Here is a 14,771-nt window from a genome sequence, read left to right on the forward strand (position 1 = left end):
GAGGTTATTTCAAATCTATTTATTTGCAATTTTATTATTTTATCATTTAACTAAACCGGTAACACTCTATGTACTTAATGCATTCAGCATAGCGTTTTGAGGTATAAACACATTTAAAATGTATATACTTTAATGAGCTATGCTCAGTAATATCTGTACTCACTTAACATTTTCAGTCATATAGTGTATTGTCTACAGTCTTCATGTGGTACAGCCAAAAAATAAGTACTGCATAAAAGTACTTATGGCATCTAACAACATTAACCATGGGGCTAGCAAGAAGAATGGTGGTTTCTAGGAGTCCAGGACATTGGGAATAGATGAGCATCATGTCATACAAAGATTCAAACTTCAGCTGACTAGGAAGACACAGTCAGAGATATGTATTTAACATATATTCAGATGTTGTGTATTCTTATACTTATTCTTATTAAAAATTTTATCAAGTCAACAGTCAACAGGGAATTTAAATACTTTGGCTGATGAGGTACATTTCTCTGCATTATACCAGTGAGTGTTTTTGTTTTTGTTTTTTCACTCTTTGTCTTTCTCTCTTTTAATTAAAAACCTGAATACAAGATATTTTTGTCTTAATTTTTCCCCTCCCTTAGCTTCTTCAAGACTCTTCCTACCTCTATACCTACCCACTATATTTTAGTTTAGTATGTACTAGATAAGTACCCATGTGACATATGCATTCATTGCTTATAAAATTATTCTATCTAAAAGTCTTCTTAATTTTATGTATTAGCTTTAAACTGTCCTCTATTATTTTAATCATTTTTCTAAAAAGCTTAGAAAATGATCCTTTTACATGATTGACTTGTCTTCTAGAAATTTGGATTTTATCATCTTTTTCATGTTAAACTGTCAAGTTTTCTATGATTTCTTTTACTGTGAAATCTTTTCTCAATGTTATGTTTTTCAAATGCAAAAAGTTTCTGTAGAGTTTAAAAAGTAATGGTGAAAATAAGAAAACACTTTTGATGTAAGAAAATGATATAGCTAGAATGAGTGCTAGTTAGAGAAACAGAAAGATGTGTGATCATGGGAATTCATCAAAGCTGTTGATTTACTAAATAAAGGTAAATATAAGCCAAAAAACTAAGAGATATTTCTTTGTAATGGGATTACAAGAAAAAAACCTATACATAAAAAAGTGGTTCTGAAGAGATATTTAAAAAACAGCCATACACACACACACACACACACACACACACACACACACACATTTAATTTCCTACTAAATTGGCAGAACATAGCCTCAATGGAATGTAGAAAAGTGACATTTTTGAAAATGACATGTACTTTTAGCCCTGTGGAACATACACACAGCTGCTACAGTTGATATTTAGTTTTGTGAAGCTAGCTCCAGGGATATCAAAGCCCACAGATGCTCAAGACAGACTCATATAAAATGGAATGTAATTTGTGTATAACCTACAGAAATCATTCTTCTATTCAATTCTATACTTTTTTTTTCTTTTTTTTTTCCGGGGCTGGGGATTGAACCCAGGACCTTGCGCTTCCTAGGCAAGCGCTCTACCACTGAGCCAAATCCCCAACCCCCCAGAAATCATTCTTAATGCTTCTAGTAATCTCTAAACTACTTATGTGACTCAATGCCAAGCCTATTTAAGTCATCATTATACTGTATTCTCTGTGGAATAATGACAAGAAAAAAATGAGGTTATGTTTTGTGGTGATGCAACTGTCCTAAGCCTAATAGAATATACAAGTTAGCAACAATGGAACATATGAAACATAGTTTTGATCTGAAATTGATTGACTCTGCAGCTTCAGGGCCTGTCCCACTTCTGTTTCTCCCTTCATTTATTGTTTGTTAAGAACTCATTGTTAATCAGTGTTGGAAGGTTAGAAATGGTAGTCAAAAGCATGAAAACGGTGTACTTAGTCTTTGCCTACAAAGATCTCATAGCTTAGTGTGTAACAATGAGTGAATGAAGAATTGTAGTCAAGTCAGCTGAAAGTAAACAATGGATATAGATATGGGCGTGGGCTAAGGAAGGTTTTGGAGGAGCAAATACCCAGTGGAACTTAGAAAAGCAATGAGATTTCTGTTGCTTTCATCCTTGTCAAACGCTAAGTAAGACTATTTTAATCAGAAAACTGTATTAACATCAGCCTCTTTTACTCTGTTTTCATTCTTGATTTAACTTTTCCATTTAGGTATTCTCTTCTGAGCAAGGAGACTGGCTCATATAACAGCAAGCTTTCTCATTGAAAATGCATGTGCTCACCTTGTAATTTACAAATTCTTCCTTTGTTCATATTTTTTGATGAGTCATTGAATACATGAGACCCAAGTATTTATAATATATTAAAATTTCTAAATGGATAGTGCGTTCCTTCCAACACCTGGAATTTAGAGTACAAACATCAACATTTGGTGTTCAAATTAATCTCTTTTTACATTATAAAATTAGCACTATACAGGTGTTATCATGATTATAACCATCCCTGGGGGAAAATATGCCTAACACAGAGAAATTGAACATTTATGGTCCTGGGCTTAGGGACTCAGCTATGATACCAATAAATGAAATAAAAAGAAATGGTAATCTTTTCCCACTGAAGAGAACTGAGAGGTTTAAAGGAAAGTCTTGAGGGAAGAAAACATCTTGTAAACTAAAAGTAATTCTGCTTTAAAGTCCATGTTGAGCGTGCAGCTAGGTGCAAAAAAGGGAAAGCCATTCAACAGGGAGATTACGTGAATGAATACTTTATGAGTTTCACTGATCAAAACGGAAATCTTCATTTCAACCCATGGACAGAATTAAGAATTCTATTATTTTAAAAATCTTTTTCAAGATGAGCATGGACTCACGTAAAATAGGAAATAGCATTTTTTAAAGAAAAGTTGATGCACTCAAACATCAATGAAGTTTTGATGTCCATTTTATTGGACATATGAGCCTCATCTTCTAAGTCAGGAAGAGCAAACTGTAGTTTATCTCCTTTGTTTAGAAAGAGACACCAATTAATACTTTATTGTTTTCTTCTCAACGGTTCATTCTGGTAGCATCATTAGTCATTTCTAAATACAGAATTGTGTTTAGTATATAATGAACATTCCAGGGCTTCTCAAAAGAACAAATGTATAATTACATGCTAATAATATTCAAGCTTAACTCTTGAGTTAATTATCATTTTCATATCTAGAAACTTTACCTTCTTATTAGTGTTCATAAACAATTTTGTTAGGTTATATTAAATCCAATATAATATCCTAGGGATGCAATTAGACATCTCTATTTAGATCTCACCATTTGAAATTATGTTGCATTTAAGATAATTATCTTACTTTTTTCTAAAAAATTATATAGGAGGTAATTATAATTACTCTTCAAAGCTCAATTAAGATATATATTACCTATCTTATCAACTGTTTTACTTAAAGATGAAATTCTTTTGAAGTTTTCATCAACTGATTTGAACTATAAAAATCAACAATGAGGATGGATTTGGATTCAACTACTCTGATAATGCTGGTACTAGAAATTATGGGGATTTTTATTTCCTAAAAATATAAACTTTATTTCAAAATAGTTTGTGTATTATAGTATCTTTTTATGGTTTATCATTTAGTGTATTTTTAGGTAGTTATAAGTAGGAGAATGGTACTATCTTCAAAGAAAAGTCATCCACTCTTTGTTCAATTCATTTCTATTTTTCCCAGCCACTGGCAATCTCATATTTTCTATATAAAATTACTTAGTCTAGAGTTTTCATGTAAATGAAGTTGAGTTCGGAAAATTTCTGTCTAGCCTTTGTATTTTACATGATCTTTTCAAGGTTTATGCATGTTATAACATGTATCACCTTATCATTTCTCTTTATGTCTGAATAATGTTCTATCATATTGTATTATAGAAAACTGAAGCAATCCTAAGAAGAAGACATGATATTTTATTTTTTATTTTATTTTTTTATTAACTTGAGTATTTCTTATATACATTTCGAGTGTTATTCCCTTTCCCGGTTTCAGGGCAAACATCCCCCTAATCCCTCCCCCTCCCCTTCTTTATCCTCCCCCCATTGCCGCCCTCCCCCCAACAATCTAGTTCACTGGGGGTTCAGTCTTAGCAGGACCCAGGGCTTCCCCTTCCAGTGGTGCTCTTACTAGGATATTCATTGCTACCTATGAGGTCAGAGTCCAGGGTCAGTCCATGTATAGTCTTTAGGTAGTGGCTTAGTCCCTGGAAGCTCTGGTTGCTTGGCATTGTTGTTCATATGGGGTCTCGAGCCCCTTCAAGCTCTTCCAGTTCTTTCTCTGATTCTTTCAACGGGGGTCCTATTCTCAGTTCAGTGGTTTGCTGCTGGCATTCGCCTCTGTATTTGCTGTATTCTGGCTGTGTCTCTTAGGAGCGATCTACATCCGGCTCCTGTCGGCCTGCACTTCTTTGCTTCATCCATCTTGTCTAATTGGATGGCTGTATATGTATGGGCTACATGTGGGGCAGGCTCTGAATGGGTGTTCCTTCTGTCTCTGTTTTAATCTTTGCCAGTCTATTCCCTGCCAAGGGTATTCTTGTTCCCCTTTTAAAGAAGGAGTGAAGCATTCACATTTTGGTCATCCTTCCTGAGGTTCATGTGTTCTGTGCATCTAGGGTAATTCAAGCATTTGGGCTAATAGCCACTTATCAATGAGTGCATACCATGTGTGTTTTTCTGTGATTGGGTTATCTCACTCAGGATGATATTTTCCAGTTCCAACCATTTGCCTACGAATTTCATAAAGTCATTGTTTTTGATCGCTGAGTAATATTCCATTGTGTAAATGTACCACATTTTCTGTATCCATTCCTCTGTTGAAGGGCATCTGGGTGACATGATATTTTTAAGGTCAAATATATTTCTTATGTTTTTAACTGTAAATTTTTTTCGATTTAGTTGAAGGAAAAAATAAAGGCTGGTGGTTTTTAAAGACAGAATTTGTGATACAGAGCACATTGTGGGGGATTAATGAAATAGATGAAATATTTCATACTATGAGAAGAAGAATCACCAGGGAAAAGAACAGAAAGGTACGACAGTGAACTGGTTATAGCCTGATTGCCCTCCTTTGCTAAGAAATGGTCTCCTCTGATTCTGCAAGGGGAAAGGTGACTGTGTTACTTTCAAATATTTTTCATGGGAAAGTTGTAGAGGGCAGCAGAGGGTGCCACGTCAGTATTTATTAGTGGACTAATCAATTCAGTTGGAGATTTTTGACTAGGAAATCTTAGCACCAAGTATTGAAGCAGAGAAGACACATTGCTCAATTGACTATATTTTTGCATTTTTTTTAGTTTATTTCTATAAGAACTTGGTTATAATATTTAAGATTATTAAACTGCAAAGAATTCCACAGAGCTTCAGGGAATCTAGGCAATTGGAAACAATGGGTAACACTGTGGAGACTGAGTGGGGAGAAAGGATGAGGGAATTAATGACCTGGTGATGCCAGTGACCTCGGGCAGCACATGAAGTATTGAAACTAGATCTCAGAGAGGATGGAAGACTGTGGTTTTGGGCTGCAGTGTAGATTTAAAGATTGTAGAACCATTTTGAGTGATGGCAAGGTCAACCGTATAGCCATGGGAAAAGCTGAGTGAGGTAGAGTGCAAGTAAAGTCAGTCCGTCTGAGAAAATTGTGATGGTGAGCATTAGTTTGAGTCACCCAAGTGAAACTTGAACTTGGCAATGTAGATTAAAGCGCTGAGCCAGCTGTCAAGGACACCCTCCATAGGTTCAGGTCATGTCCTTTTTTGTTTACAGAACACTTTACTGGTCATTAGGCAATCCAGCTCTTTGTGAACTCTGTTTCTGTGAGTTTCAAATTCTCCACTTCTAAATGAGTAAGTCGAGCCATATGATTTATAATGTCATCATATCTTAAGTGTATAAATTCTTTACATTTAAATCTTTCTTTTCATTCTCACTAATCTCCTTCCTGGTCTTTAATTTCTTGGTACTTCTATAATGACTTTAAATGGAATACTTGGCTTAATTTATGCCTTCTAGGTCTTATATTTTATCTCTGAGCATCCTAAAATGTTGTAGTGGCCAATACTAGAGACAGAGATGAGGAAAAAAGAAAAGGAAAGATATTTCACACTTCATTATTTGCTTATCAGTCAATCTCCTTTCCACATTAAAGTAAGCTTTCAGAATTTTATAACATATGAAGAAGTGTAGCTTTGGAAAATAAGTAGCAGCTCCTATCAAAATAGCAAATGATAGACACTTTATTCAAGCCTGTTTGCTTAAATGCAGAGGCCATTTTCAAAGTAACATAGCAAAATTAGCTCAATACAGAGACACAGATATAATTTCTTGCCCTACCTCTTCAAACTGTTGGAATAATATTATGATTCAACTCTTTTTTAAAAATAATCTTTCAAACTATTATTACATTTACTTATTTGTATATTTATGTATGTGTGTGGTGACATGTGTGCCACAGCAAGTATATAGAGGTCAGAGGACAACTTGGGGGAGTGAATTCTCTTCTCCTTTCATGTGGGTTCTGGGCCCAAAACTCCAATTATCAGGTTTGGTCACAAGTACTTTTGTCTCCTGAGGCACATTGTTAGACCAAACACTTATCACAGGTTTATGTGGTTCATTTACACAATGGAGTACTACTCAGCTATTAAGAATGAGGACATCCTGAATTTTACAGGCAAATGGATGGAACTAGAAAATATCATCCTGAGTGAGGTAACTCAGACCCAAAAGGACATGCATGGTATGTTCTCACTAAATGGATATTAGCCAAAAAACAAAACAAACAAACAAAAAACCCAACAAAACAAGTACAGAATACCCAAGATACAGTCCCTCGAACTCAAAAAGGTCAACAAGCTGAAGGGCCCAAGTCCAAGCAAGGATGCCTCAGTCCCATTTGAAAGGGAGAAGAAAGTAACCACAAGGGGGGAGGGAGGGAACTGGGAGGGAAAAGGGATGGGGGTGGGAAGAGGGGGAACATGATATGGTATTGGGTCGGGGAAAAGGACTAAAGCCCTGAGGGTCAGCAGAAAGAATGGAAACAGGCAACTTCAGGAGGAAGGAGGACTCTCCAGATGTACTAGAGATCTCGGGACTCAAAGGGGGGAACCCTAGATGAAATGCCTTACAGTAGAGAGAGGGAACTTATTAAACCCACCTCCAGCAGAAAGACAGACAATCAAGTGAGGGATGGGGTTGTTATCTCACAGTCAAAACTCTGACCCATAATTCTTTCTGTCTGAAAGAACTGCAGGGATGAAAATGGAGAAGAGCCTGAGGAAAAGAAGGTCCAGGGACAGGCTCAAATTGAGATCCAGCTTAAGGGGAGGCCCCAAGACCTGACACCATTACTGAGGCTATGGGGTGCTTCAAAAAAGGGACCTAACTTAACTGCCCTCCTAAAGACCCAACAAGCAGCTGAAAGAGTCAGATGTAGATATGTGCATTCTACCAATGGACAGAAGCTGCTGACTCCTATTCTTGAATTAGGGAAAAGCTGGAGGAAGCTGAGGAGGAGGGTGACCCTATAGCAGGACCAGCAGTCTCAATTAACCTGGATCTCTGAGATCTCTTAGACACTGAATCACTAACCAGGCAGCATACACCAGCTGATATGGGGCCCCCGACAAATGTACAGCAGAGGACTGCTGGGTCTGGGTTCAGTCAGAGAAGATGTACCTAACCCTTAAGAGACTGGAGACCCCAGGGAGTTTAGAGGTCTGGTAGGGTGAGTGGGGTGGGGACATCCTCATGGAGACAGAGGGGATGAGGAGGAGGTTTGGGATATGGAACAGTTGGAGAGGGGACTGGGAGGGGGATAAAATCTGGAGTGTAAAATTAACTAATTAAGTAAGTAATTAACTATTTAATTAATTAATTAAAACATAGAGCTGCCTCTAGAAGCCTTGCAGGTATAACTCCTCTGTCACACATGCATTAGTAGGTGGCAGAGAAGAGAGAGGCTATGCTATGATCAGTATTCTGACCTGTGAACATCTGAATGATAGTAGCCTAACACTCCTTGACAAAAAGCAAGTCTGAGAAGACTACCTGTCCAGAACCAGTGGGGCTAGGCAAAAATCTAACCTGAGAAAATCACCAGTCCAGGAGCACACAGGCCTGGCAGGAGGCAGGAAGGGCAGGCCGGATATGGTATGACCCCTGCTGGTGCCATAATGCATGGCAGGGGTGTAGCGCTCCTGAGACCACTGTTGACATGACTGCAGATATTCAGAGACCCCAGGAGCCACTAAAGGACAAGTAAGTGGTGGAGAAATGGAAGAGAAAGAGAAACAAGGATGTGGGCACAATGAAGAGAGGCAGAACTAGAGACTTGAGGGTAGTGAAGAACAGCCTGATGTGAGTAGCCAGTGTTACCAACATGCGACCATAGTGGTGTCCTGGCCTGTTTTGCCACCAAAGGCCATGTCTGTGTCAATGGTCTTGCAGTAGTAGGAGTTTGTTACTACCAAAGTCCATGTGGGCATCCCTGGTCTGGGCTGCTGCCCAGGGATATGTTGTTTGAGGGCTGTGTAGAACTGGCTCCACTCCTCACCTGGGCATTGCAGGAAAGCTCGCCCTAGGAGTGTGAAAGCAGGCTTTGTCCCTATTGGCCCTGCACATTGTGGGAGTTTTGGGCAAGCCAGCCCTAAGAATATGAGTATAGAAGAACTGCCCTTGCCATTTGTCTTCTGTAAGGTAGCATGGATGCAGGAGAGATACCCTTTTCTCCCTTCATCCCTCACAACCTGTGGCAGGTGAGAGACTGGCCCTAGGTTCATGAGAGCTGGAGAGCTAGCTCTGCCTCTCACCAGCTGCAGTATTAGGGATAGGGGGTTCTGCACCTCACATGGGCAGCAACATAGAGCTGACCAAGGTAGCAGGGTCTTGGGCTTGAGTGAGTGTGTGAGAGCTGGTCCTGCTACTTGTTTGTCATGTAGTGTCATGGTCAGGGGCGAGATGGTCCTCTCCTCTACAGCATGTAGAGAACTGGCCGTGAGGTCCTCAGAGTAGGAGAACTGGCTCTGCCTCTCACCTATTGTATCACTCACGAGGGAAGACCCTACACCTCACTTAGTGTTGGGGTTACACATGACCTGGCCCAGAGACAGGAGAGCTGGTCCTGCCCCTTATCTGCAATGAGGTGCAGTGAGAGATGCTCTCCTCCCCTTCTGCATCCCTCACCACCATGGCAGGCACGAGAGCTGGTTTAAGGGTCATGAGAATGGGAGAAGGCTCTGTACCTCACCTACTGCAAAACATAGGAGAGTGGGCGAGTGGGTCCTGTACCTCATTTGGCAGGGTTGAGCTGTCCTTGGTTGTAGAGGGTGTCGAAGACAGCACGTGGTTTGACTAGCTCAGATATTTCTCAGGCCCATATCCAGCCAGGCTTTGAATTGCCTCACTGAAACATCTACCCCATGGAAGGGCAGGTCCCACAGATGGAAAACTATGGGATCTCCATGACTCAGGGCAACAATTGGCTATTTTAGAGGAGTCCCAGTGAGGATCCAGCATTGATAGAGTAGTGTAGGCCACAAGCCTCACCCAGACCAACAAGTCATTTTAATAAATGTTTGTAAGCAAAGAAGTGTAGATAGATATATGGTGACACATACTGTGATACACTGCAGATTCCACAGCAAGGTTTTTCCTTTGTTGGTGAGGAGTTGCAAGGGTGGAAGGTGGGTACAAGGGGCTGGGGAGATGAGTGGGATTGGGGTGCATGATTTGAAATTCACAAAGAACCCAAAAGAAGTAAAAATAGAATGATAATACATTGGCATTCTATAAATGTTACATTCAGAGGTATTAACGAAAGATTTCTTTTAAAAATTATAGCCCTGGACAGTTAGGAAGCAGCATAAACTTGTGACAAAAAATACTGAAACATTCTGTCAAGGGCTATCCTACATACTTGACTATATCACGGATTATAGTAAATCTTGTTTCGATGTTGCCCACTTTGTTGGGGGCTTCCTTTTCCTACTCTTGTTTTGAGTCTGCTTTCTTGGCTATTATTAGACCCTGAGATGTATCTGATTATGGTCGACTTGATTATTCTCTCCCAGGATGAGCTGAGTCCCAGAATGCTAGCAAGTCTCTGTGTGCAGCTAGTTAATAAATGCAAGTGCTGGAGTCATGTGGCAGTCAAATTACAGAATGTAGATGGAAAAAATGACAAAGTAATTCACAAAAAAAACGCAAGTAGAAATAAGAAGAAGCCAGAAGGAGCAATAGAGGAAACAAGCAAAAGATCAAGCAAAAGATTCCTTAGTTCTTTAAAGATACTTACATATAGGTTTTCTGGTGTGTTTGTGTGTGTGTGTGTGTGTGTGTGTGTGTGTGTGTGTGTGTGTGTGAATTTCTCTGTGTGTGTAAGTTCCTGTGTGTTGAGAAAGGGCTTGTCTGTGCCCCAGCACACATGCACAGGTGAGAGGACAAACTTAGGTGTCAATCCTCACCTTTCACATTATTTTATTCAGGGTCTCTATGAACTTGTGAGACATTTTGTGTATTCACCCATTTCTCTATAAAGGCACTGGGATTACAAGCATTTACTCCACATCAAGTCCAGGTTATATAGGTTTCTATGGATCTGAACTAAGATCCTCAAGGTTGAAAAGCAAATTCTTAACCACTTGAAACATTCCCCAGACCCCAACCATGTTCTATTTTTACATTTAATTTTTCAAATATTATGAGCATGATAAATCAGGCTTTAATAATACACAAAATTACAAGCTTTGAATATAGTTAGAAGTAGTAGAGGTTATGACTTTATCATGAATTAGGAGACAAACAAGATTTAATTGATTTTAGCTAAAATTTGAACATTAAACAGTGTTTATCATTTGGACAGGCATAGATGTTTGAAACAGAATTCTAAAGACAGAAAGGAAAACAAAGATCTGAAGTTGATGTGATGACTCTAAACCCTTCCTCTTGCTAATACACATTATTCGTAACCTGAATCATCATACTCCTGCATATTAAATCAGGGTATTGACTGATCTGATTTTACAGGGACAAAAGTTTCAGGTAATTTCCTATCTGAAAGTCCTGTTGTTAAAAATATCCAGAAACAAAACAATCTCCAGTGATTCAGAAGGTGTGTTTTTATGTTTGTAGAAATGAGGAAAACCCTAAAGATGTTTCTGTCCACCCATATTCTCTAATTTTCAAGCTCTCTGAAATGTACTGTCTTCAATCAGTACTCATACAAAACTATTCACTGAAAAATTATATGATCATTTTCAGCCTACTTCTTCCAACTCTGCCCAGATATTCCCAATTTCCTTCCTAACCAACTTAGTGTCCTCCTTCTAATTTGAGAGCCAATTAATGATGTACAGTTATTTTAGATATATGGTCTTCCACTGGATCATGGTATCATACCTACTGTGAGTTCATATGTGCATCTGTGTGTACGGGAGTGCCTGTATGCATGCATGTATGTATGTATGTATGTATATATGTATGTATATATATATATGTGTATTTTTTGTGAGAGTGCTGTGCATGTATGTGTTTGAATGAGCATGAGTATATGCATGTGAATGTGTAGGAGGGTCTGTGTACATGTATGTATGCATATTTTTGTGGGTGAGTGTGCATGTGTGTGTGTGTGTGTGTGTGTGTGTAGATGGTTAGTACTTGATATTTAACTTGAAGCCTTACACATTAAGTGAGTAAATTCTCTACATTTGAATTAATATTTAGCCTTTAATCCACAATTTTTCTGCTAATGAAATTCTACTGTAATATAACTATGTCTGTGGTCTGCGGAACGGCCTGTAGCTATTTTTTATAGTTTTATTTTACAGAGATGCAGCAGAGATTGCATGACTCCCATAATATTAAAAACTTATGTATAACCTTCATGGAGAAGCTGGACAACCTGTGATCCAGAACATAGTTAGGCTATCTTGTGGGAGATGCGAGTAGACTGAGTGCTGTGACATCTTCATTTATTGATTTCTGCACTTATGCCCTAGAGATTTCTATCATGCACAATCTCAGGAATGATAACCTTTGCTAGTCATGTCTCTGACCAGGACTAATCATTCTTCCACTTATCGTCCTTCTTCACTTTACTAAACTTAATTTTTGAATTTACTGACAGCCCAATGGCAGGGGATTAGATACAAATCTACCACCTCATCTCAGAGACCATGGTGGTTAGTTTAAGAGTTCAAGCAATCTCTGTTGAACTATGTCTAGTGTATATGCTCAATCCCTGTCCTGTCAGCGACACACATTTCCATTCACCCCAACATGCAGAGATTTGTACCGATCAGTTTACATTACTGACTCTTACTTGACTTCCCATGAGAAGTTTGTATTGATTCCTGGTCATTCCCAAATTTTAAAACAAAACTTTTGAAGTTCATTGATCTCTTGCACTTCCCTACATATATTCCACAAGGCTGAAATAGTCTTTTCTTAAATAATGAAATGAGAAGAGTTATCTTTTACTTGGATACTTAAATTTTTAGCCTGCCTTGGGCAAGGCAAAATCCTGATTTCTTTGTCCTCTGAATGTTTTTTCTTTTCTTTTTCTTTTCTCTTGACACACATTGTCATACCCCATATTCAGGGATTAACACTGATTCTTTCTGTAGAATGAAACTTACATAATCTTGTAAATTACTTGCTTCAATATTATTTGCCATACTAGTTGTGTGAAAATTATTTTCTTTCCTTCAACTTTTGCTTCAGAATCTATCCCTATAATGAAAAGATTCTCGTAAATATTTGTGGTATAGTTTTCAGTGGTTTGTGATTCCCATCCTACCATTTTCACTGCAGTTCTTCTAAATTTTATGATTGATGTGAAGTAGTCCAACTAGAGTGAATGAAAAACATCCCACAATCAAAACATCAATCTGCTATCCAGTTTCATGTTACCTATATCCATTTATATGTTTATAAAATAATCAGATACCATTTTATGTGGTCATGACAATGCAGTGCACATCTGTACATAGAGGCTGAGGAGGAAGAGTTGGAAGCTTGAGGGCAGTCTTAGTTACATAAGTCTCAGAATAGATGATAAATGATGAATGAATGATTAAGAACAAATAAAAATAAATGAACAATATACAATGTCCAGGTTGATAAAAATTTATCGTTAATTGTGCTTCTGCACAGAATCACACTCATGGTTATTTAGTGGGTCTTCTACTGACATTCTTTGCATTGAATTTTTTCCTTCTATTGTATGTTGTGTATTATAAAACAGATGGAATTATTTCAGTTATATTGTCTTTCCCATTTAACACCGTAAGCATTTTGTTATTGCTATGTCTGCTTATATTCTTAAAGGTTGACCTATACTCCACATATTAGGTCCTCAACATGTGTATTAGGCATTCAGCAATGAAAGGCTTATTCTTGCACACCTTTTAAACTCTATTGAGAGTATTTAGTTGAGAATATTTAAATAAATGCTAAGTGAGAGCAACACAGAAAGAGAAGAAAGGTGAGGCAGGGAGAGGGAAGAAAGGAGAGCAGAGGAGGAGGGGAAAGGAGAGAAGCAGAATGACTGCATTCATTAAATGAGGGATTTTGATGGGAAATGAAATTACACTATGTGGTTGTTGATATATAGAATTAAACTTGGATTGAAAAATCTAGTTGTTATAACACTAAGGGTAAAAATAGTTTAGGATGCACGTGCAAGCACACACACACACACACACACACACACACACACACACACACACTCACGTGCATGAGCCTTATAAATCAGTTAAAAGGAGAGCCTTTGAGCAATTCAATGAATGCTCATGTGCCTCTTTTGTGTGTATCAGTGACAACAGCAGAAAAGAAGAATATCTGGCCAATCTCTGGATTTTTTTACAGCTCGCAATTGCAAAGCCAAGAAGGTCCACACAGACAGAGATAAGGATTTCCTCAGTATTATAATGTTAATGTTTTGACAATTTATACTCCACAGAAACATCCCTATAAGAATGTACTAGTGACACACAATTGATATTCCTCCACGGTTAATCTCCTTAGGTTGCTAAAATAGTCATTCTTTTATGAAATACATACGCTCTTTGGAAATCATTTTAATATCTGTAAAACCTTTCAAATGAGAAACAAAAGGAAACATAATGATTGGGAGAAGATGAAAAATTAAAAGAAAGGTTATATGTATTAGAGAATAAAATTCAATGGAAATCTTCCTCTTAGTCTTATAGCTCTAAGAGCAGACCATGGGGCCATGAATCGCCTAACCATAGTGCAGCTTGTGGTACTTTTATTATTCATGTTTTCAAGGGTTTGGAGTGTAAATGAAAGCACTAATCAGAGGGAAGTGAAAATAGACTACTCATAAACCCACAGTTCTATCTTCATTTGTTCTCTTAACCTCTTTACTTCTCTTTCACAGGTCCTTGAGACACCTCTACTGCGTGCTTGCACAGATATTATAAGCTCATTTCCTTTGATCAACTTTTCATTTTACATATACATTTAAAAAGCTTTCTGCCTACACTTGCCTGATAAATATTTCTTGTGTGAACATAAAACTTTTGCTTCAATTAGTGTATTAGCACAACAATTATTATTTACTTGAATAGACAGAGAATAGAACAATATAATAATAGAACACTTATTAATTTGAATAGACAAAGAAAGGTACATTTAAACATGCCTGTGGACATCATTTAGTTCACTCATGTAATTTTGAAAATAATAACTCCACACAAGGGTGGAAGTACATTTCACAAAATAGCAGAGGTAGA

The 14,771-nt window shown here is 37.8% G+C and overlaps 1 non-coding gene across 1 annotated transcript; it reads left to right on the top strand.

Annotated features, from left to right (window-relative positions):
• The first annotated feature begins 7,903 nt into the window (after nucleotides 1-7,903).
• LOC120102665 (small nucleolar RNA SNORA17) lies at nucleotides 7,904-8,033 on the top strand. The gene has a single exon (XR_005504286.1). It is a non-coding gene; the product is annotated as a small nucleolar RNA SNORA17 (small nucleolar RNA).
• The last annotated feature ends 6,738 nt before the right edge of the window (nucleotides 8,034-14,771 follow it).

The sequence above is a fragment of the Rattus norvegicus genome, chromosome 4 (genome assembly GCF_036323735.1).
Source record: "Rattus norvegicus strain BN/NHsdMcwi chromosome 4, GRCr8, whole genome shotgun sequence".
NCBI classification, from domain to species: Eukaryota; Metazoa; Chordata; class Mammalia; order Rodentia; family Muridae; genus Rattus; species Rattus norvegicus.